General features: G+C 39.1%; 1 long non-coding RNA gene across 2 annotated transcripts in view; it reads left to right on the top strand.

Moving 5' to 3' along the window:
* Window positions 1-24,279, top strand: part of LOC124619872 — a 71,207-nt gene that overhangs the window by 25,751 nt on the left and 21,177 nt on the right. For both annotated transcript variants that reach the window (XR_006980154.1, XR_006980153.1), the window contains exon 2: window positions 2,443-2,606. This is a non-coding gene — a long non-coding RNA (uncharacterized LOC124619872). The remainder of the gene's footprint in view (window positions 1-2,442; window positions 2,607-24,279) is intronic.

Consider the following 24,279-nt stretch of genomic DNA (forward strand, 5'->3'; position numbering starts at 1 on the left):
GTGGATGCTTTTTCTAACTACACCTATGTGGTCAGCAAGGCATCCACCACCGGTGACACCACTCCCCACAATGCACGCTAGCCATCAGAGGGGTTTCCTTGCTCTATGTGTCAGGCAGTGGACCCCAATTCATGGCGAGAACTTTTTAATGGATTTGCACCTCTAGAGGCATCAAGCACTTGTATAGACTGCTGTTTCACCCATCCTCAAGTGGTGAAGTTAGTATATTGAAACAACAGATGTTTAAAGCAGTGGGCACTTTCACCACCACAGCTGTGCTGCTGATGTTTCTGAGCATCTACAGGACCACCTCTGTCCACTCACCTCCATCTCCTGGCCACACAGCCAATGGAATCTCAGTTACAGCACACCGAGTGCCACACGCTTTCTGTGGGCTCAATTGTGTGACCACAATCATATGGGAAAAACCCTCATGGATGTCAGCCTTGGTGGTTGCCACCCATGGGTGGCACTCCAAGACATTTGCTACTCCCTGCATGCATGCAATTTATGCTCCAGGGCACCAGTGGTGATTCTTGTGGATGTGAGCATGGAAGTGGAGGTCTCAGTCCAACCACTGTCCTCTTAACTGTTGTCACATGTAATGTCATTGGCCATGGCACCATGCCCCAGAATGTTGTCAGGCAAGCCTGTTTCGTCCTACCAACTGATGGGCTTCTGTGCCAAGACTCCATTTGTGCCATTGGTTTGCCCTCCAAGTGTCATCCAGGTGCGACAGGAGTGAATGTTACCTAAGTATCAGTCTAATACGGCATGATTGCAAAATACAGAAGAATGGAAAAATGGTAGAAGCTGACTTAAGAGAAGATCAGTCTAGGTTCTGGAGAAATGTATGAAAATGCAAGGCAATACTGACCCAATGGGTTATCTTAGAAGATAGGCTAAGTAGAGGAAAACCTACATTTATAAATTTGTAGTCTTGGGTAAATATTAATTGGAGTACACTGTTTGAAATTCTGAAGGATGCAGGGGTAAAATGCAGCGAATGAAAGATTATTTGGAACAGAAATTAGGTGGCAGTTACAGGAGTCAAAGGGTATAAAAGAAAATGGTACAGGGCTTTAGCCTACTTCCAATGTTATTTGGTCTGTACATTCAGCAAGCAATAACAAACAAAGGAGAGATTTGCAGAGGGAACTAAAGTTCACGGAGAAGATCCACAAAGTTTAAGGTTTGCTGATGACATAGTAATTCTGCCAGAGCTAGCAGAGGATTGAGAAGAAAAGTTGAACGGAATGGGTGTTGTCTTGAAACAGAATAGAGAATGAACATCATCAGAAGTAAAGCAGGGGTAAAGGAGTGCAACTAGATTAAATCAGATGATTCTGAGGGAATTAGATTAGGAAATGAGACACTAAAAGTAGTAGGTCAGGTTTGCTGTTTGGACAGCAAAATAACAGATGATGGTGAAAGTACAGAGAGTATAAAATTATGATTGCCTGTATCACGGAAAAAAATTCCTGAAAAATAGAAATTTGTTAAAATGTAGTAAAATTTAAGTGTTAGGAAGTATTTCCTAAAGGCATTTGTATGGAGTAGCCTTGTGCAGAAGGAAAACTTGAATGATAAACAGTTCAAACAGGAAGAGAATAGAAGTTTTTGAAATGTAATGCTATAGAAGAATGCTGAAGATCAGATGGGTAGATTGTGTAACTATTTAAAAGGTACTGAATAGAATCGGGGAGAGAAGAAATCTGGGGCACAACCTGACTAAAAGAAGGGATCGTTTTCTGAGACATCCAGGACTCACCACTTTAGTCCTTGATGTCTCAGAAGTTATTTGGAAATGAAGAAGCTTGGACAAGGTGGAGTAGTGTGGAGAGCTGCATCAAACCAGTCTTTGGACTGAAGACCATTACAGCAACAACAACAACAGTATCAAGCCTCACAATTTCAACAGTGTTATAATTTTATACAACATAAGATGGAAGTATGCATTCACCATTATAATAAATACTCATAATTGCACCATAATTGTGAACACTGTTCTGGAGACTATGGCAGTTGGCTACCTGAACTTGAAATGGGTGGACACTGGTTCTAGTAAAATGTTAATTATTATTATTATTATTATTATTATTATTATTATTTTTTTTTTTTTTTTTTTTTTTTTTTTTTTTTTTTTTTTTTTTTTTTTTTGTGGTGGGTGTGATCATGATTGCCATGGTCCTCTCCTCTTATCTACACATGGATGTAAATGTGTCCACATTTTGCCTTTTGGAGAGTTATATTGTGGAACAATAAAAACAATGAAAGTAGAATTAGGCTTGACGAATTGTAAATTACAGTGTTACAACAAAGAAGATCCCCCTAAAATGACACAACATTTGAATTTTGTGCTGCACATACATCTGATTATTGTAATAAATCTTTGTGAATACTAGTTTCATCTAAGTTAAACCTCGGGTTCTGTGCGTGTAGATGACTGACTGTGGAGATTTACCCAAACCAGAGATGAGAGGACTTGGATTAAAGCATGCCAAACGTGGCTTTAGCTTTGGTCTGGCACTGGCCATAGGTGCAGCTCTGTCATACAAGATATTTGTAGCTTCTGCAAGGAAAAGGGATTTTGCAGAATTTTACAAGTAAGTATTATGTTTCTTCATAATGAATTACTAGGAAATAAATAATGTCAAATGAAATGAATTTGGCTGCTCTGCTGTTCCAGGACGAATCATCAGTATTCAGGGATATGAAAGGAACAATCATTCAGAGCAGAAAGTCTAGTAAACATGGGCTCAGAAATGCGTACCTGAAGAGCTGCTCATAGCTCTCAAAGTACTTTGCTTCAGATGATCATTCCTGCTGTATCCCTGAATACTGACCATTCCTCATGGGATACCCTGTATTAGTACTGCATTCCAGACCAAATGTAACCTCAGTAAATGAAGTACCAACTAATGTAATGATGTTTTGTCTGATTTTAAGTTTATAGTATATTTATGCAATTTCTTTGTATTCGGAATTTATGTTGTTATGTGGCAAAGTCAAGTGATGTTCCGGTCAGGCTGATAGCACAGTTATGAGACCAAGAATTTTAGATTCTAAGAACTGCAAACAATAATCTGTAGATGAAGAATTACATATCTACAGCCACATTCATGTAACTGATCTGCAGGTCATACATTAGTATTTGGCAGAGGATTCGTAGAACATTTTTCAGAGTACTTCATGACTGCTCCACTCTGAAATAGCACAAGGGAAGATATGAGCACCCAAATCTTTCTATATGAGATCTGACTTATCTTATTGTATTATGATGGCCATTTCTCTCTATGTAGATGCGAATCAATACAATATTTTTGCATTTGGAAGAGGAAATTGATGTCTGAAATTTCTTGAACTGATCTCAAAAAAAAAAAAAACATTTCATATATGGTACATGTGATTCTCTATCCTATATTTCATCATAATACAAAACATGTTACCTTTATTTGACCTTTTTTGATGTACTCCATTGAGTCTATCTGGTAACGCCAAGAGGAATAGTATTTCCAATGAGAATATTGAGTATAAGAAGGATTACTTTAGTAGAAGAGATGCTAAACATTTAGCCTGCTAAACGTTTAACATGCTTCACAGTCTTCAGTGAAAAGCATCTATTTGATCCTGCATATTTTGTAATAAAATCTATTTACCTCCTGTTACAGGGTGTACACGACCCGGGACAACCGGGAGGTCCGGGAAAACCCCGGGAATTTTTTTAGAATTCCGGGAATTTTTCATTGTTTTAGTTTTCAGTTAAATTTTTGTAACTGACTGGTAAGAACCAGTACTCTAACAAAGAATGTTACTGCATCTTGCTACTGCAGAATAATACTGCAGCAATAAAACAAGAACGAGAGAGAAAAAAACGAAAATAAAACTTAAGTTGCAAAGGAAATGCATCATATACAACAACAAAACACAGTGCTCATATAAGCGTCTGCCAACAGCTAAATGTGTCAAAAGGCTTTAGGAAGACTATGCAATGCTTCATAACAACAAATTGCCTCCAATGAGCGTGACGTCACAACTGTTTACATTAGATTCGTTTGAGTAGTTGTGAGCGAGCTTATGCGCATGTGCAGTTTAGTCGCGTATGAGTAGTACCACAGTCTAACATAGACTGTGGAAGTACCTTCTTCTGCTTCTGGCTACAGAAGTGTGGCAGTTAGCTGTATAAGTAAAAGCAGCAAGCAGCCAGATGCTATCCAGAAAAATTTCACTGGCGCGCCTAAGCCGTCAGATTCACATATGCGCAACAGGCCTGGAACTACGGTAGGGGGCAGGGGCAAACCGGGGTGTCTGCCCTGGGCGTTTAGGCAGGGGGGGTGTCAAATTCATATTATTGAGGAAAAAGACCTTGTATCACGAAGCACCTAGTATCCAGCGTACGTTGGTCTATCGACTACTCGTATGATTTTGAATGCATCACTGTTGGTTTTTGAACGAATTGTAAGTTGATTTCTGAATGTATCATAAGTTGATTTTTCAATTCGTGCATAGTGTAAGTGATGTCTCTGGCAGGGGAATCCCCGTCACATCTAGAAGTAAACTTACCTGCAGACAAAAGCGGACGGGTCTATACGAGCTGAGCGGAATAAAGCCAAACGGGTGAATGCGAATCGTTGTTTATGTGGTTGAGCGGGTTTGCAAATAATCAGCGTTTTTATAAATAATAGAGAAATCCATAGATTCAGACTACCAGAGTGGAAATAAACGACTAACAGGAATACAAATTGTCTTATCTGTGTATCCAAGAGATTGAAATTTTGACAGAAAATTTTTGGCCAGACTGCTACACTACTAAGGACCAGTTATACAGACCCCAACTAGCAGCCGCTAAAGTTCTATTCTGGGATTAGCATGGAAAATGCGTTGTATGAACAGGTAATAACGCCTAACCGGAGAATAAATGCAGGATACTAAACCGGTGATTGTGGCAGGGTTAGTGAAGTTAACGAGAATAAGTTTTGACACTGGCAGGAATAGTTACAGAATTAGTGATGACAAGAGTGTTTTTTAGACAGAGGAAGGAGAAGAAACAGGGACTCTCACAAATTACGGAAGAATATGACGATTCCAAATTTATATAAAAATTTTGTACTACTACTCTTTGATCTCATGCTTCAGAAGGTAGTGAGTATGAATGAAACGTGAAACTATTTCCTAACACAAAACTTTTTGCTTTTAGTAGGCTTAATAGGCATATGATATTGGTGCTTCGTGAATTATATTCTGTCGTGTTATAAAAATGACGATTTGTGGCAAAACAGCCTTGTTTATTTGGTGTGTCTAACAATTGCTGCAATATTGGGCCTATTTCATTTTATCTAACAGACAGTGACAAAATACACGTAATCAGATTGGAAAGCCACACCAGTCTTGGGTACTATTTATATTAACAGCTTTTCTAGTATTAGACAACGACATTTCGTTTTTTCATTTAGCAAAATGTTCACGAACTTTGATGAGGTAATAGATTGTTTCCCAGAAAGGAAAGTATGCCACATAAAGCTGTGGCAAGATTAGAGAGAAAAAAAAAGCTAGGACTTAAGGATTGAAGAAATGTATACTGTCTTGTTTGTCTCTTGTCTTTACTCATTTTATGTATCCTATATTTAATTTTATGTCACACAAAACAGCAAGTTGTTAGATAATAGGCAGTAAAAAGTGCAGATTTTCTGAAGAGTTCTTGTTCTTTTGATTACAAATAATCCCATTCGCTGTTAATTACAAGATTTTTTTAAAGGGGCAGGCTGTCAAACCAGCCGACTGGGAGCAGGAGAGGCACCACAGGAGATTTTAATTTCCACTGGCCTGAATATAGTTTGATGGCACCCATTACAATTACACATTTGAATTCCACAGAGTGAAATACAGAGGCATGCGATGGAAGAATGCTGTGTGAAGAGGCGTGGCACTGCACTTCAGCACACAGACCAAATCATGTGTCTTACATTTTCTCAAACATATATGTTTTATGTAGCAGACTATTCAGAAAGATGTGAGCTACAAAATGAAGATATTTTTGAAAAGTTGATTTTTTAAATTTTTGGTGTCCTACCTCAAACGCTCGAGGGAGGGGGAGCGCCACTATCTAATACAGGGTGTATACGACCCGGGACAACCGGGAGATCCGAGAAAAACCCGTGATTTTTTTCATCCGGGAGAAAACCGGGAAAAACCTGTGATATTTTAAGAATTCCGGGAATTTTTCATTGTTTGAGTTTTGAGTTAAATTTTTGTAATTTTGACTGGTAAGAACCGATACTCTAACAAAGGATATTACTGTATCCCGCTACTGCAGAATAATACCTCAACAATAAAGCATAAACAAGACGAGAAAACAAAAATAACTTAAATTGCAAAGGAAATGCGCCATATACAGGGCTATTACAAATGATTGAAGCTATTTCATAAATTCACTGTAGCTCCATTCATTGACACTGGTCACGACACACAACATATACGTAGAAAAACTCATAAAGTTTTGTTCGGCTGAAGCCGCACGTCAGGTTTCTGCCGCCAGAGCGCTCGAGAGCGCAGTGAGACAAAATGGCGACAGGAGACGAGAAAGCGTATGTCGTGCTTGAAATGCACTCACATCAGTCAGTCATAACAGTGCAACGACACTTCAGGATGAAGTTCAACAAAGATCCATCAACTGCTAACTCCATTTGGCGATGGTATGCGCAGTTTAAAGCTTCTGGATGCCTCTGTAAGGCCAAATCAATGGGTCGGCCTGCAGTGAGCGAAGAAACGGTTGAACGCGTGCGGGCAAGTTTCACGCGTAGCCCGCGGAAGTCGACGAATAAAGCAAGCAGGGAGCTAAACGTACCACAGCCGACGGTTTGGAAAATCTTACGGACAAGGCTAAAGCAGAAGCCTTACCATTTACAGTTGCTACAAGCCCTGACACCTGATGACAAAGTCAAACGCTTTGAATTTTCGGCGCGGTTGCAACAGCTCATGGAAGAGGATGCGTTCAGTGCGAAACTTGTTTTCAGTGATGAAGCAACATTTTTTCTTAATGGTGAAGTGAACAGACACAATGTGCGAATCTGGGCGGTAGAGAATCCTCACGCATTCGTGCAGCAAATTCGCAATTCACCAAAAGTTAACGTGTTTTGTGCAATCTCACGGTTTGAAGTTTACGGCCCCTTTTTCTTCTGCGAAAAAAACGTTACAGGACACATGTATCTGGACATGCTAGAAAATTGGCTCATGCCACAACTGGAGACCGACAGCGCCGACTTCATCTTTCAACAGGATGGTGCTCCACCGCACTTCCATCGTGATGTTCGGCATTTCTTAAACAGGAGATTGGAAAACCGATGGATCGGTCATGATCAGCAATTCATGTCATGGCCTCCACACTCTCCCAACTTAACCCCATGCGATTTCTTTCTGTGGGGTTATGTGAAAGATTCAATGTTTAAACCTCCTCTACCAAGAAACGTGCCAGAACTGCGAGCTCGCATCAACGATGCTTTCGAACTCATTGATGGGGACATGCTGTGCCGAGTGTGGGAGGAACTTGATTATCGGCTTGATGTCTGCCGAATCACTAAAGGGGCGCATATCGAACATTTGTGAATGCCTAAAAAAACTTTTTGAGTTTTTGTATGTGTGTGCAAAGCATTGTGAAAATATCTCAAATAGTAAAGTTATTGTAGAGCTGCGAAATCGCTTCAGTCATTTGTAATAACCCTGTACAAGAATGACACACAGTGCTCATGCAAGCGTCTGCCAATTGAAAATGTGTCAAAGGCTTTAGGAAGACTATGCAGTGCTTCATAACAACAAATTGCCTCCAATGAGCGTGAAGTCACATTTGAGTAGTAGATTCTCCCACTTCTGGCTTCAGGAATGTGGCTGTTGGCTGTGCAAGCAGTCGCAGCAAGCAGCTAGATGCTACCGGAAAAAGGGGGCACCAAATTCATATTCTTTAGGAAAAAAAATTAGTTTCACAAAGCGTGTCTATCGATTATTCATATGATTTTGAAACGGTTCCCTGTTGGTTTTTGAACATTTTTGAACACATTTTAGGTTGATTTCTGAATGAATCATAAGTTGACTTTTGAATGCATGCATAGTGTAGGTGATGTCACTGTCAGGAGAATCCTCGTCGCATCTAGAAATAAACTTTCCGCAATACGAGCTGAGGGAGTAAAGCCGAATGGATGAATACCAACCGCTGTCTGATTGTGTGGTTGATTGTGTTTGCGAATAATCAGCATTGTTACAATTACTAGTGAAATCCATACATTCAGACTACCAGAATGGAAATAAACGACTAACAGGAATAACAGGTGAGAAAGATTACGTATTATCTTCTCAGTGTATCCAAGAGAATGAAATTTTGACAGAAAATTTTGGCCAGACCACTACACTACTAAGGGCCAGTTATACAGTCCCCAGCTAGCAGACGCGTAAGTTCTATTTTATTCCGGAAAACGTGTCGTTCGAACACGTAATAACGCCTAACCGGAAAATAATCACAGGATAACTAAACCTGTGATTCTGACAGGGTTAGTGAAGTTAATCGGCGAACAAATTTTGACAATGGCAGCAATAGCTACAGAATTGGTGATGACAATATTGTTAGAACGATGATGGAGAAGAAACGGGGACATCACACAAATTATGGAGGAATAAGATGATTCCAAATTTATGTAAATATATATTGGTACATTTTCCCTGCTTGTGTCCGTATATGTGCGGATGGATATGTGTGTGTGTGCGCGAGTGTATACCTGTCCTTTTTTCCCCCTAAGGTGAGTCTTTCCGCTCCCGGGATTGGGAGGACTCCTTACCCTCTCCCTTAAAACCCATATCCTTCTGTCTTTCCCTCTCCTTCCCTCTTTCCTGATGAAGCAACTGTTGGTTGCGAAAGCTTGAATTTTGTGTGTGTGTTTGTGTTTGTTTGTGTGTCTATCAACGTGCCAATGCTTTCGTGTGGTAAGTTACATCATCTTTGTTTTTAGATATATTTTTCCCACGTGGAATGTTCCCTCTATTATATTCATATAATTTGTATAGTTTGATGCATATAAACAACAAACAAGTGTGAATGATGTAAGGTTACTGCAAAAAATGATTTGCTTTACATGTTTTCTGGATGTGTTGCTTATTGATTGTGATTCACTGAAAATGCCTGGCTTATGATTTGTATCTTTAAAGAGTAAAAAAAAAAAGTATTAGAAATATTTTACTGTATTTCCAGTTTTATGTAATTTTTGGCTGTCATTGTAAGTTATTTTCAGGCATGTGAAAACTCCTTTTAGCCCATTTTTATCACCGCAGTACTGCTTTGGGCATATTTGCGTAGGTCTGAAGTGCCCATTGTACACAGACAGTGCATCATACAGTTTTATTGATGAGAAGATGCTGAATAAATATATAGTTTCATGATCTCAGAATCCTTACAATGACCCTTTAGCCCTTGCCATGTGTTCACAATGCCAGTTAAAACTACGTTTACTTCTCAGACCTGATATTACATGCCAAGGTATGATAAGTTTCAAACTCTAGATTTAACATATAATGTTATCGAAAATAGGTTCAAAATTCCCTGAAAACTTCATCTTGAGAACATATGTTAAAAATTTGCTATGAGTAGGTATTATAGAAGTGGCCATCCCCACAGTTTGTCTTTTGGTATCCAAAAATCATGATCTTTCCAGGCGCATCTGATAAAAAATTTTGAAAACAGAAAAATGACATTTCTAGATCAAGAGATAAAGAAAGTACAATCAAAAATTGAGCAACTTCGTTGGTTAGTTATTTCGATAAATGCAGCCTATAGTGCCAAAATGGATAAATATGGGTCTTTGCAGTTTTCTGCATAAGTATAATAACTTAGAACCTTTGGATCTTGGTAATGGACACTGACAATGAAAAAAATTGAAGTTATTGAAAATTTATTCTTAAACCCATTAGATAAAAATATTGTTAATCTGCCATGAATAGAAGTTATAGAAGTGGCCAGCTCCACAATTATCATTTTTGCATACCCAAAAACCATAAAATTTGGGGCTTTCTCAGGAACTGCCCATGAACAAATGATAAGGCAATAAGCCACCTAAGGTCCACCCTGGACCACACCTAATACAAAAGAACCTACTGGTTGTCTCTGTGCAGAAATATGCTGTCATCCTGAGCACTGAGTAAGTCGTTCCCTTTGTTCCAGTGGGTCACTGCCTCAGTTGACTGTGCTCTGCCGACCTGCACACTTGGAGCATTCTCATTGCTATCTCTTTACTATATATCATTGAGCTACAGTTTTCATGCATTGTAGCATTAATGGAAGTTCTTTATAATCAGACACATGTAATGAAGTTCTTTATAATCAGGCATGTGTGATTCTGTGCAGCATCATTAGATTTATTTTGATAGAAGGAAGCAGGTAAGTGAAAATCTCATTGAAAAATGTGCTTAAGAGTATTGCAGGAATTGTTAGCTATTTCAATTGCAATACTTGTAAGATGTTTACTACAGGCTAGCAATGAATCCCCTAGATTCCTTCTAACAGCTAAACCTTTCATTGTTTCTGGTAGGCTATTAAAATTTCCTGCTCATGAATAATAGACACCTTTCTGGGCCAAAGTGAGTGACAGTAAGTCTTTATAAAGATTTTTTTGTGTGTTCTGAGTATTGGTCCTGTGTACAGAGCCGTAGCCACTTGTTTGGAGAGACTTCCATATGAAGTTTCGAATTCAGGTCACAGATTATTTGTATTACAAATTTTTGGACTCCGGAAACTTTAGCTTGCCTTGATGAATTTGTTCAGAATGTACAGAATGTGACATCATATGATACTAGCAAAGTAAGCAAATCATGGCAGAATTTTATATTTATATTTTTTTCTGTCTGGTTGCATTCAAACTGTGGATGAAGACTTTTTTAGCTGTTTCAACATTTCTAGCGTATGCTTCTCCCCTCTGAACGTATTGTAAAGCTATAATCCCAATAAAAAAACCTTTTGTACCTTCGTATTATATCTTGGGCTATTTTCATATTTCTTACATAATTAAAACTTACGGCTAACAGAAGCCAAAAAATACCAGAGAAAAAAATTTTCTGGGCAAAATTGTATGTCTCCTCTTTTGTGGGAGAGCCAAAGTGCAGATATTTATGACCTTCCTTTTTCAGTGAACGTTCTTTACTAGTACAAGTTGTGAGTCTGAAAATTAGTTGAATGATTTTTGATATTGGTTTGTAAACTAGTGTCTGTCCGAAGAACCCAAGAATAGATCTGGATATGGTTATTTGTGAACAAATTGGAAGATTATATACATCAGTACATAGTTTCATTAACATTTTTCTGGCTGTGATTCTGCTTCATAACATAAAATACTTGAACTATTGAAATAACAAATGTTTCAACTGTGTTGCAGCTGTCTTCCTTAGGACATGATCTGTTAGTGTTGGGGGGAATTACTACTACGCAGCAAGAAAGCTGCTGAGTCTCTACCAGTGTTGTTGGACTACACACTTGATTGTTATAAAATTTTAATGCCTCTAAAATATCACCTGTGAATTGTGATTTGTAGTCTAATATTGCACTTTCCTCCTTCAGTCATTTTTATATTTATTTCACAAAATTGTTTCCATTTCAGAAGCATGCTTCCATTTTTGCATTGTAAGAATTGCCTCTACCAATCACACGCCTCAGGGAATTTCATTGCAATATGGACAAGTTGAATTGGTTTCTACTAGAAGTGGTTAACTTCTCAAAAACTGAAAATGCAGATTTTGTTGGTTTTATATAGTTGAGACATAGATACATCAAATTGAAATAAAATAAGACACCATAATTATCTTGCCATTTCTAGAGACCGGATTTAAACCCACAGTTGTTTCTAATAGGTGATAACTCCAAGTTCAGGAAATAAACATGTGGCTGGTCAGGAATATTGCTGAATGAATGAACGAATGTTGTAAACTTTGAATAACTATTCCACAGATAATATTAAGATGAGCAGCTCAGAGTATGAAGTTTCAATTAAAATGAAACAGCAAGGAAACAGATGAAAGGTGAACTTGATTAGCTTTTAGTATGATTTTGTATTTTCTGTGTTTTGTGTCCCACAAAGGCTTTCATTGCACTGTAATAAGAAGTGCTTACGTAAAAAAAAGCATTGTTTGCTGCCAAGCAGTTTCTGTGCAATGAGCACAGTTCAGGAAAGAAAGGGCAAGGATATTGGAGGAATGAGAAGTCCATACATTTACATCAGCTTAACACAGGACATATTGTACCACCAAGAACATAGGGCTTCTTCAGACAGAAGCATATGATGGGAAAGTTCCCATAAACAAGAAGGAGGAAGATGATGTTTTAATTGCGAACTTTTGCACCTACCAGTTTCTAGACGTAATTTTTGTTTGCAAAGAGTGACAGTTTATACGTGATGTATTACAGCAGAGAAAGAAGCCTGAAACCACTGGAGGCAATAGAACAGTTTACGCCAAAGTCATAACGCAACACACTGGTCATGAATGGTGAAGGTTTGAACCATTGAAATACATCGTGGAAATAAATTAAACAGTGACTGGTATTATGCAGACAGTACATCATGTCAGTCAACTGCGGCTGTGAACAAACGAAAACTTTGACTGCCCAAGAGGACAGCAGCAATGTGGGGGAAGAAGCCCCACCTCTCTCTTGAATGGCTGCTTTCTGTGCTTCCATGAAAGCAGAACTGATATAATAGTCATAGGGATCAGTGATTACTCAGTGATTACTTTTGTTGTGGTGAGAGATGCATTCGAATCCCTTTATGCACCAGCATTAGTCTCTCCACTCATTTCACAATATGAAAAGAAAACAAGCAATACACATCACAAAGTAAATTGGAGTGCACAAAGCATTTGGTAGGGACTACAGCGGAATTGTTTGTGTTTGACAAGTTCAAAATACTCCCCACCTGAAACTGCTATGATACAGTGTCCATTTAGAAGCAGTAGATTTGTTGTTTCATTTCAGGATGGTACAAACTACTGTCAGATCTTTTATAAGTAGCCAAAGATTTTTCCTGTCAGGGAAGTAGATGTTCACTGAATAGTGAAAAGAATCAATAATCATTTTTAACATTTTTGCATTTGTTTCTGCATAAACTTAGGGCAGTTTTCTGAACATGTAGCCTGAAGTGTTATATGATTAATACGAGACATATCCAGTGGTTTAGGGTCAAAAGCATTAAGAAACAGTGTTATTTGGTTATCTTTAACTGTATTCAATAACATGCTTTTCTGTATAATTGTATGCTCAGGACAGCCACATTTACTTAATATTACATTTATTGCCATGTAAATACTGTCATTCATTTTTATAAGTTACTTCTTTCACGTAATTTAAATAAATGCCTTACACTATGTTTGCTCCCTAATTTATGGCTATAAAGGGAGAATTCCAGGTCATAAAAAATCATATGAGCTAGAAATATTTTATAAATAAGGCTATCCTAACCAAGGGGCCAGCTAAGTACTTCAGGAGCCAAGTTACTGAGCAGCTGACAGAACTGCACAGAGGCTCATTTGCGCTAACTCGACCATTTGGTGTGCTCACCGACCGACCTGATCGGCACAGTGATTAAAAAGTACAGAATAGGGCTGCTAACCAAGAGTAATGTCTTCATGTTGGAGCATTACAATGGGAGTGAATTCGTCTTCATTAGCAGTCCAACATCATTTGCAGCTGACTGGGCTGATTAGGTTGCATGTTTCATAAACCACAAATGCATTACACTGTAGTGGGCAGTAGGAAAGATGTTAATCAAGTGTTGTATGGCAAAGCATGTTTTTGGAGAGCCTTCTGACAATGGATACATATATGATTGGACACAATCTTGGTGCCTGAAATCTGGCAGCCTGTATTATAGAGCAGAATAACAGTCATCAAGAGTGGTAGTTTGGGTGCCATTTAGTACACGTCCCTCAACTTGGGGCAACTCCATATCCTATATTCTAACAATACAGACATAATAATTTTCCAGTGACCACTGTTGATATTTTGTGAATTTGCATGCAGTCCACTCGAGAGATTCCCCAAGAAAATATCTGTGCCCTTTTGGATTCCATGCTATGACAATTACAGGCTTATCATTTCAGAATGTAGCAGAGTCACACTGTACCAATTTTTCAAACCCAAATTATGTTAAGTTTTATAATCCTTATGATTGTTATGTTGCCATGTACGCTACACTACAAAATTAAAGGATCACATGTTTGAAACTACATAATTTTCTCTGTCTCACGCCTAACTTCAAAATTTGGCTCAGAATGTCTACAACATTTCTCTGTAATAGTGGAAAAGGGTGGTGCCATGCAATGTCACTCTCGGGTTCAGTGCCACTTCAAACAGCACCCCAATGCTACTGTGGATTTGTCACATGATGGGCAGTTATAAAGTCCTCTCTAACTGACATTTCACCCCTGCTTCTGCTACCTCTGCAGAGATCAGAACCCAGACACCCAGCATTGAAATCACACAGTTTTCTTACGGTTGGCCAAGGCAAATATTTAAGACACATTGCTGCTCAGATTTGACACGAAAAGGCTTCAGGGGATGACATAAAGGGCGCAAAGGAAACCACCTCTTCCCTTGGGGCATTGATTCATACACACTTAGCTGTTGAAAATGACAGTTTGCAATGCAGTGACAGAGGACAGTGTTCTTGACAACATTCAACACTGCTGCCATCCTCTGGACGTTTCTATTCTACTCTTAAGAATATTGTGTGGTGCAGCCTCATTGTACATGGTTAAAATGGCTCTGAGCACTATGGGACTTAACTGCTGAGGTCATCAGTCCCCTAGAACTTAGAACTACTTAAACCTAACTAACCTAAGGACATCACACACATTCATGCCCGAGGCAGGACTCGAACCTGCGACCGTAACAGTCGCGTGGTTCCAGACTGTAGCACCTAGAACCGCTCGACCATTCCGGCCGGCCGTTGTACATGGTTTGACCTCTTTGGAGTGTAGTGCGACTGCAATTTCTGGTCTGGTATACAGGTTGGAGCCAGTGGCCTTGCCGCTGTGGTAACACTAGTTCCTGTCAGTTCACCGAAGTTAAGTGGTATCAGGTTTGGTTGGCATTTGGATGGGTGACCATCTGGGTATTACAAGTGCTGTTGCAAGGCTGGGTGCATTCAACCCTTGTGAGGCCAGTTGGAAAGCTACTTGACTAGGAAGTGGTAGCTCCGGTCACGAATACTGACAGTGGCTGAAGGAGCAGTGTGTTGACCACATGCTCTACCATATCCACAACGAGTAATGCCTATCAGCTGAGGATAACACAGCTATTAGTTGGTACCATTGGGCCTTCCCAGGCCTGTCCAGTTTAGTTTTTAGATTTCATACAGGATGGAACCATCAGGGACTGTTCAGAACCGTTTGACAAAATTTGAACATGATCTGAAGCAGCAATTGGTTTTATATTTTTTATGTGCTTCTGTTTCATGCCCTACAGTTGATCAAGGATGAGGGGTCATTACTACATTATTGTGTGTGAATAAAATGACAAAGGGTCCCCTAAGACACTCCCCTCCCTCCCAGTTCAGCAAGACACAAAGTGCCAGCCCTGCACATTTGTTGAGCATTTAAAAAATTTACCTGTCCGAAACTCTGACATAAATTTAGTCTCATGGTTGCTCTAATTACTGAAAGTTGGGCAACCTCTTTGACACTCAGCAGGTGAGGTTTATCTACCATCAGGTATTAGAGCAGTCATGAGACTTAATTGGTGTAAAATTTTCTGACGGGTACATTTTTTAAAGTGGTCACCAAAGGTGTGTTGTTGGCACCAAGGATGTTGTCTAACTGGAGGATCTTAGAGGAACCCATTGCTGTTTTATTCATGCACATTAGTATTGTAGCTGATGATTCAGCTGTCTCTACCACTGACTTTTGTGCAATTCGCAATTCCTTAAAATACCACATGCAAGGTTTTTGTATTTTCTCTCTCACTGTGCCCAAAATATTAATTGTACACAAAAAATGAACAGGATCTTTTAGTACGAAATTTAATGTAGTTAAGATTTGTACTGGGATATGCTTTTGCTAGAGGCCATAGCTTTAGAATTATTTAAGAAAAACGTACAAAAGTGATCTTCAAGTGCATTCTCCTTGAGTAACTCGAAAAATACAAGGTTATTACAAATGATTGAAGCGATTTCGCAGCTCTACAATAACTTTATTATTTGAGATATTTTCACAATGCTTTGCACACTCATACAAAAACTCAAAAAGTTTTTTTAGGCATTCACAAATGTTCGATATGCGCCCCTTTAGTGATTCGGCAGACATCAAGCCGATAATCAAGTTCCTCCCACACTCGGCGCAGCATGTCCCCATCAATGAGTTTGAAAGCATCGTTGATGCGAGCTCGCATTTCTGGCACGTTTCTTGGTAGAAGAGGTTTAAACACTGAATCTTTCACATAACCCCACAGAAAGAAATAGCATGGGGTTAAGTCGGGAGAGCGTGGAGGCCATGACATGAATTGCTGATCATGATCTCCACCGCGCCGAAAATTCAAAGCATTTGACTTTATCATCAGGTGTCAGGGCTTGTAGCAATTGTAAATGGTAAGGCTTCTGCTTTAGCCTTTTCCGTAAGATTTTCCAAACCGTCGGCTGTGGTACGTTTAGCTCCCTGCTTGCTTTATTCGTCGACTTCCGCGGGCTACGCGTGAAACTTGCCCGCACGCGTTCAACCGTTTCTTCGCTCACTGCAGGCCGACCCGTTGATTTCCCTTTACAGAGGCATCCAGAAGCTTTAAACTGCGCATACCATCGCCGAATGGAGTTAGCAGTTGGTGGATCTTTGTTGAACTTCGTCCTGAAGTGTCGTTGCACTGTTATGACTGACTGATGTGAGTGCATTTCAAGCACGACATACGCTTTCTCAGCTCCTGTCGCCATTTTGTCTCACTGCGCTCTCGAGCGCTCTGGCGGCAGAAACCTGAAGTGCGGCTTCAGCCGAATAAAACTTTATGAGTTTTTCCACGTATCTGTAGTGTGTCGTGACCATATGTCAATGAATGGAGCTACAGTGAATTTATGAAATCGCTTCAATCATTTGTAATAGTTCTGTATAGGCTCCAGCTAAACGTATCCCAGTGCAAAATTTGACCAGATTAAATTTCCTATAGAAAGGTTCTGTTAATTTTTTTCTCTTGGGGTAATAGTTTGCACATACCAAGTGGGAGAATATAAAAATTTTTCACATTGTTTTTAAAAGCATTGTGGGTTGCATAAAACCGAACAGTGGGAGCAGCTGAATCTCCCTGTGTATTCTAAAGATGCAGGCAAAACTCATAAAACATTGAATATAGCATAAGTTAGTTTAAGTTAGTGTAAGTAGTGTGTAAGTCTAGGGACTGATGACCTCAGCAGTTTGGTCAACTAGGAATTCATACACAATTGAACATTGAAGAGATATCCAGAAGCTGACTGCGAGTGAACACCACATATTATTCCTGCTGCTCACTTTTCTGTAATCAATACTTGCATTCTAGTACTAAGTTACCCCAGAGAATTATTCCCTATAACAGGTTATCAAGCAGAAGTAGCCAAAATATTGTAGGAGGATGATACATTGGCTCGCAACACTAGCAGTTACACAAAAATCAAAGTTATCTAACTTAACAGGCTGAGCAGCATAGTAACATGCTTCTTCCAATTTTCATAAATATGTTCACCCAGAAATTTGGAGCATTCTGCCCTGTTTACCGACTCCTGCATATTGCTACATCAGTTATTGGAATGACTGTTTGTTTGTTGTACAGAACTAAAGATAACGTGTTTTCTCAAAATCCATAGTGCTCAGAGCCATTTGAACCATTGTCTCAAAATAAAGAGACAGTCCGTTTTCAGAGGAAGTCTTAATAATTTTTTGAAAAACAAAATCAATTGTTTCTTCTGTTGCTTCCTCTCTAATGAGGTTTATTGTGAGACTAGATTAGCCTGCAAAAAGTACCAGTTTTCTTGAAAAATGTTAAGTGAAAGGTCATTCAAGCAAACAAGGAATAGAAATAGACTCAAAATTTACCCTGTCACTGAAAATCTCTCATGCTGCAACATAAGATTGTGCAGAAAGCATACAACCATGATGTAAAATTGGGAGTACTTCTTATGTCAATGCAAAATGGGTCACTAGAAATGAACTGGTCACTAGTTGAAAAATTTTATATTGATGCTTTTCAGGTACTGCCTATCTTCAGAATGTCAAATAGAATTGCGTACATACAAAGTATGGCAAAAAATGTATCCGTCCTCACTACCAGTGCTATTTGACATTCTGAAGATGAGCTGCACCCAAAACATGTCAGTATAAAATTTTTGATCAACTAATGACCATTTCTGACTGATTTAGCACTGACAAGAGAAGTGCTCTCAACTAAAATCTCCTCTGCTTACAACATTGTTTGAATCATTCAGCATAACATTTTTCATACTATTATTTAAGTATGATTCAAATCAGATGTTCATAAATCCATCAGTTCCATAAAACTTAGAAATGTTTTTTAATGGAGTTACATGATCTACACATTCAAATGCCTTGGGAAGACCACAAAAAATACCAACTGGTGATGTTAAGGCTTGTAGTAATTGATGAATTAGAATTCTCAGTCGAGAAAATCTTCTGGAATTGAAACTGTGATGTGCTAAGTTAATTATTCTGGACCAACTATTGTATTGAGTACATTTCTTTTTTGTATATTTTGAAACAGACACCAGAAAGGAAATTGATCTATAATTGTCCAAGTACCTCATGTCACCTTTCTTATAAAGAACTTTAACAGTTATATTTATTAAGACTGATCTGGCCTTCTAACATCAACCAAAACAGCTTTGCTGTGCTGGTACAGCGAATGGCTCAAAGCAAGGGAAAAATACAGCCGAATTTTTCCAGAGGGCATGCAGCTCTACTGTATGGTTAAATGATAGTGGCATCCTCTTGGGTAAAATTTTTCGGAGATATGATAGTCCCCCACTCAGATCTCCAGGCAGGGACTACTCAGGAGGACGTTGCTATCAGGAGGAACAAAACTGGCATTCTAGGGATCGGAGCATGGAATAACAGATCCCCTAATCAGGCAGGTGGGTTAGAAGATTTAAAAATGGAAATTGATAGGGTACAGTTAGATATGGTTGGAATTAGTGAAGCTTGGTGGCAGGAGGAACAGGACCTCTGGTCAACGGAATAAAGGGCTATAAATACAAAATAAAGTAGAGGTAATGCAGAAGTAGGTTTAATAATGAGTAAAAAAATAGAAATGTGGATAAATAAAAAAATAGAAACGCAGATACGCTACTATGAACAGCACAGTGAACGCGTTATTGTAGTCAAGATAAACATGCAGCTGGCACCCATCACAGTAACAGTATATGCCAACGAGCTCTGCAGATGAGGAGGATATTGAGGAAATGTATGTGAGATAAAAGAAATAATTCTGATAGTTACGGGAGCTGAAAATTTAGTAGTCGTGGGGAACTGGAATTTGATAGTAGGAAAAGGAAGAGAACGAAAAGTAGTAGGTAAATATGAACTGTGGTAAAGGAATGAAAGAGGAATCTGCCTGGTAGAATTTTGCACAGAGTATAATTTAATCATAGCTAACACTTGGTTTAAAAATCATGAAAGAAGGTTGTATACATGGAAGAGACCTAGTGACACTGGAAGGTTTCAGATTGACTGCATAATGGTTATACAGAAATTTAGGAACCAGATTTTAAATTGTAAGACATTTCTAGGGGCAGTGTGGTCTCTGACCACAATTTATTCGTTATGAACTGCATACTGAAACTGAATAAACTGCAAAAAGGCAGGAATTTAAGGTGGTGATACCTGGATAAACTGAAAGAACCAGAGGTTTTAGAGGGTTTCATAGAGAGCATTAGGGAACGATTGACAAGATCAGGAGAAAGAGGTACAATAGAAGATAAATGAGTAACTTTGAGTGATGAAATAGTGAAAGCAGCAGACAATCAAGTAGGTAAAAGGATGGGTAACACAAGGGATATTGAATTTAATCAATGAAAGGAGAAAATATAAAAATGCAATACATGAAGTAGACAAAAGGGAATACAAATGTCTAAAAAAATGGGATCAACAGAAAGTTCAAAATGGCTAAGCGGGAATGGCTAGAGGACAAACGGAAGGAGGTAGAAGCATATATCACTAGTGGTAAGATAGATACTGCCTACAGGAAAATTAAAGAGACCTTTAGAGGAAAGAGGAACACCTGTATGAATGTCAAGAGCTCAGATGGAAAACCAGTCCTAAGCAAAGAAGGGACAGCAGAAAGGTGGAAGAAGTACATTGAGGGTCTACACAAGGGAGATGTAGTTGAGGGCAATATTACGGAAATGGAAGAGGACATATAGGAAGATGAGAAGGGAGATGTGATACTGCATGAAGAATTTGACAAAGCACTGAAAGATGTAAGTCAAAACAAGGCACCAGGAGTAGACAAGAATCCATTAGAGCTCCTGATCACCTTGGGAGAGCCAGCCATACAAAACTCTTTCATCTGGTGAGCAAGATATATGAGACAGGCGAAATACTCTCAATGAGACAGACGAAATACTCTCAGACTTCAAGAAGAATATAATTATCCCAATTCCAAAGAAAGCAGTTGCTGACAGGTGTGAAAATTATGGAACTGTCAGTTTAATAAGTCATGACTGCAAAATATTAACATGGATCATTTGCAGAAGAATGGAAAAACTCTCATAGAAGATAGGTTAAGGAAAGGCAAACCTACATTTATAGCATTTGAAGACTTAGAGAAAGCTTTTGATAATGTTGACTAGAATACTCTCAAATTCTGAAGGTGGCAGGGGTGAAATACAGGGAGCAAAAGTCTGTTTACAGTTTGTAATGAAACAGATGACAGCTATAAGAGTCGATAGGATTGAAAGGGAAGTATTGGTTGAGAAAGGAGTGAGACGGGATTGTAGCTTATCCACAGTGTTATCTAATCTGTATATTGAACAAATAGTAAAGGAAACAATAGAAAAATTTGGAGTAGGAATTAAAGTCCAGGGAGAAGAAATAAAAACTTCGAGGTTTGCTGATGACATTGTAATTCTGTCAGAGACAGCAAAGGACTTGAAAGAACAGTTGAATAGAACAGATATTATCTGACACCGCCCATGAACCATGGATCTTGCCATTGGTGGGGAGGCTTGCATGCCTCAGTGATACAGATAGCCGTACCGTAGGTGCAACCACAACAGAGGGGTATCTGTTGAGAGGCCAGACAAACATGTGGTTCCTGAAGAGGGGCAGCAGCCTTTTCAGTAGTTGCAGGGGCAACAGTCTGGATGATTGACTGATCTGGCCTTGTAACACTAACCAAAACGGCCTTGCTGTGCTGGTACTGCGAACGGCTGAAATCAAGGGGAAACTACAGCCGAAATTTTTCCCGAGGGCATGCAGCATTACTGTATGGTTAAATGATGATGACATCCTCTTGGGTAAAATATTCCGGAGGTAAAATAGTCCCCCATTCGGATCTCTGGGTGGGGACTACTCAAGAAGATGTCGTTATCAGGAGAAAGAAAACTGGCATTCTACGGATCAGAGCGTGGAATGTCAGATCCCTTAATTGGGCAGGTAGGTTAGAAAATTTAAAAAGGGAAATGGCTAGGTTAAAGTTAGATATAGTGGGAATTAGAGAAGTTTGGTGGCAGGAGGAACAAGACTTTTGGTCAGGCCAATACAGGGTTATAAATACAAAATCAAATAGGGGTAAAGCAGGAGTCGGTTTAATAATGAATAAAAAAACTAGGAGTGCGGTTAAGCTACTACAAACAGCATAGTGAACACATTACTGTGGCCAAGATAGACACGAAGCCCACGCTTACTACAGTAGTACAAGTTTATATGCCTACTAGCTCTGCATATGACATAGAAATTGAAGAAATGTATGATGAAATTAAAGAAATTATTCAGATAGTGAAGGGAGACAAATTTAATAGTCATGGGTGACTGGAATTTGGCAGTAGGAAAAGGGAGAGAAGGAAACGTAGTCGGTCAATATGGATTGGGGGGCAAGAAATGATAGAGCAAGCCGCCTGGAAGAATTTTGCACAGAGCACAACTTAATCATAGCTAACACTTGGTTTAAGAATCATGAAAGAAGGTTGTATACATGGAAGAAGCCTGGATGTACTGACAGGTTTCAGATAGATTATATAATGGTAAGACAGAGATTTAGGAACCAAGTTTTAAATTGTAAGACATTTCCAGGGGCAGATGTGGACTCGGACCACAATCTATTGGTTATGAACTGTAGATTAAAACTGAAGAAACTGCAAAAAGGTGGCAATTTAAGGAGATGGGACCTGGATAAACTGACTAAACCAGAGGTTGTACAGAGTTTCAGGGAGAGCATAAGGGAAAAATTGACAGGAATGGGGGAAAGAAATACAGTAGAAGAAGAATGGGTAGCTCTGAGGGATGAAGTATTGAAGGCAGCAGAGGATCAAGTAAGTAAAAAGATGAGGGCTAGTAGAAATCCTTGGGTAACAGAAGAAATATTGAATTTAATTGATGAAACGAGAAAATATAAAAATGCAGTAAATGAAGCAGGCAAAAAGGAATACAAACGTTTCAAAAATGAGATCAACAGGAAGTGCAAAGTGGCTAAGCAGGGATGGCTAGAGGACAAATGTAAGGATATAGAGGCTTATCTCACTAGGAGTAAGATAGATACTGCCTACAGGAAAATTAAAGAGACCTTTGGAGCAAAGCGAATCACTTATGTGAATATCAAGAGTTCAGATTGAAACACAGTTCTAAGCAAAGAAGGGAAAGCAGAAAGGTGGTAGGAGTATATAGAGGGTCTATACAAGGGTGATGTACCTGAGGACAATATTATGGAAATGGAAGAGGATGTAGATGAAGATGAAAAGGGAGATATGATACTGCGTGAAGAGTTTGACAGAGCACCGAAAGACCTAAGTCAAAACAAGGCCCCGGGAGTAGACAACATTCCATTAGAACTACTGACAGCCTTGGGAGAGCCAGTCCTGACAAAACTCTGCCATCTGGCGAGCAAGATGTATGAGACAGGCGAAATACCCTCAGACTTCTAGAAGAATATAATAATTCCAATCCCAAAGAAAGCAGGTGTTGACAGATGTGAAAATTGCCGAACTATCAGTTTAATAAGTCACGGGTGCAAAATACTGATGCGAATTCTTTACAGATGAATGGAAAAACTAGTAGAAGCCAACCTTGGGGAAGATCATCAGCTATAGCCTCAGCAATGACCCATACCAATGTTGGGCTGGTGCCTGCTTTCGTGTGGCGTGATCAGCCCCAGTTGAAGTGCTCTGTCAGGAGGGTAAATATGGAGTTGGATCAGTTGCGTAGGGCGGCCACTCTCTCAGACATTGGATTGGTTCCTGTTGAGGCTATTGATAGGGGGGATTTCACAAGGCATGGCCTACATCTCAATAGGAAAGGGAAGGTTAAACTGGCAAGGTTGTTAGCAAAATCCATAAGGGGGGGACACTAGTACTCATGGATGTACCTCTTTTTTAGGCTAATATCAGTGTCCAATGAGAAGTTCAGGCAGGCAGGTGCTAAAGAGGTCCAAAACTCACAAAATTCTCACAACAGGAAAGTAAATAATAATGTTACCATATTTAACCAAGATATTGGTGGATTAAAGAAAAAAGTAGGTTCTCAGAAAAGTAAAGTAAAAAATAATGTTACCATTTTTCACCAAAATATTCCGGGATTGAAGAATAAAGTAGATGAGCTCCTGGTTTGTTTAGATGGCATTGAATCTAATAAGGTAATAGATATACTATGCTTGTCTGAGCATTACATTGTGTCTGATATGGAAAAGGTAAATATCAGTGGTTATAAACTAGCTGCACATATGAGTAGAGAGAATAAGGTGAGAGGAGGAGTTGCCACATATGTCAAAAGTTATCACTGTGTAGAAAGCTTAAATACAAAAAAGTTTTGTCTAGAGCAACATATAGAAGCATGTGCCTGTCAACTTAAACTGAAGGAGAGCTCTTTTATAATTGTAACAGTATATAGGTCCCCTTCAGGAAACTTTCATTTATTCCTGGAAAACTTGGATGCCTTGTTGTGCTATCTGTCAGATAGGGGAAAGCAAATTATTATTTGTGCGAACTTCAGTGTTTATTCATTGAAAGAGTGTAATAGGAAGAATGACCTGGAAGTCTTGCTCGGTTCTTTCAATTTGACATCGGTCATTAATTTTCCTACTCG

The sequence above is a fragment of the Schistocerca americana genome, chromosome 6, assembly GCF_021461395.2.
Source record: "Schistocerca americana isolate TAMUIC-IGC-003095 chromosome 6, iqSchAmer2.1, whole genome shotgun sequence".
In the NCBI taxonomy this organism is placed as follows: domain Eukaryota; kingdom Metazoa; phylum Arthropoda; class Insecta; order Orthoptera; family Acrididae; genus Schistocerca; species Schistocerca americana.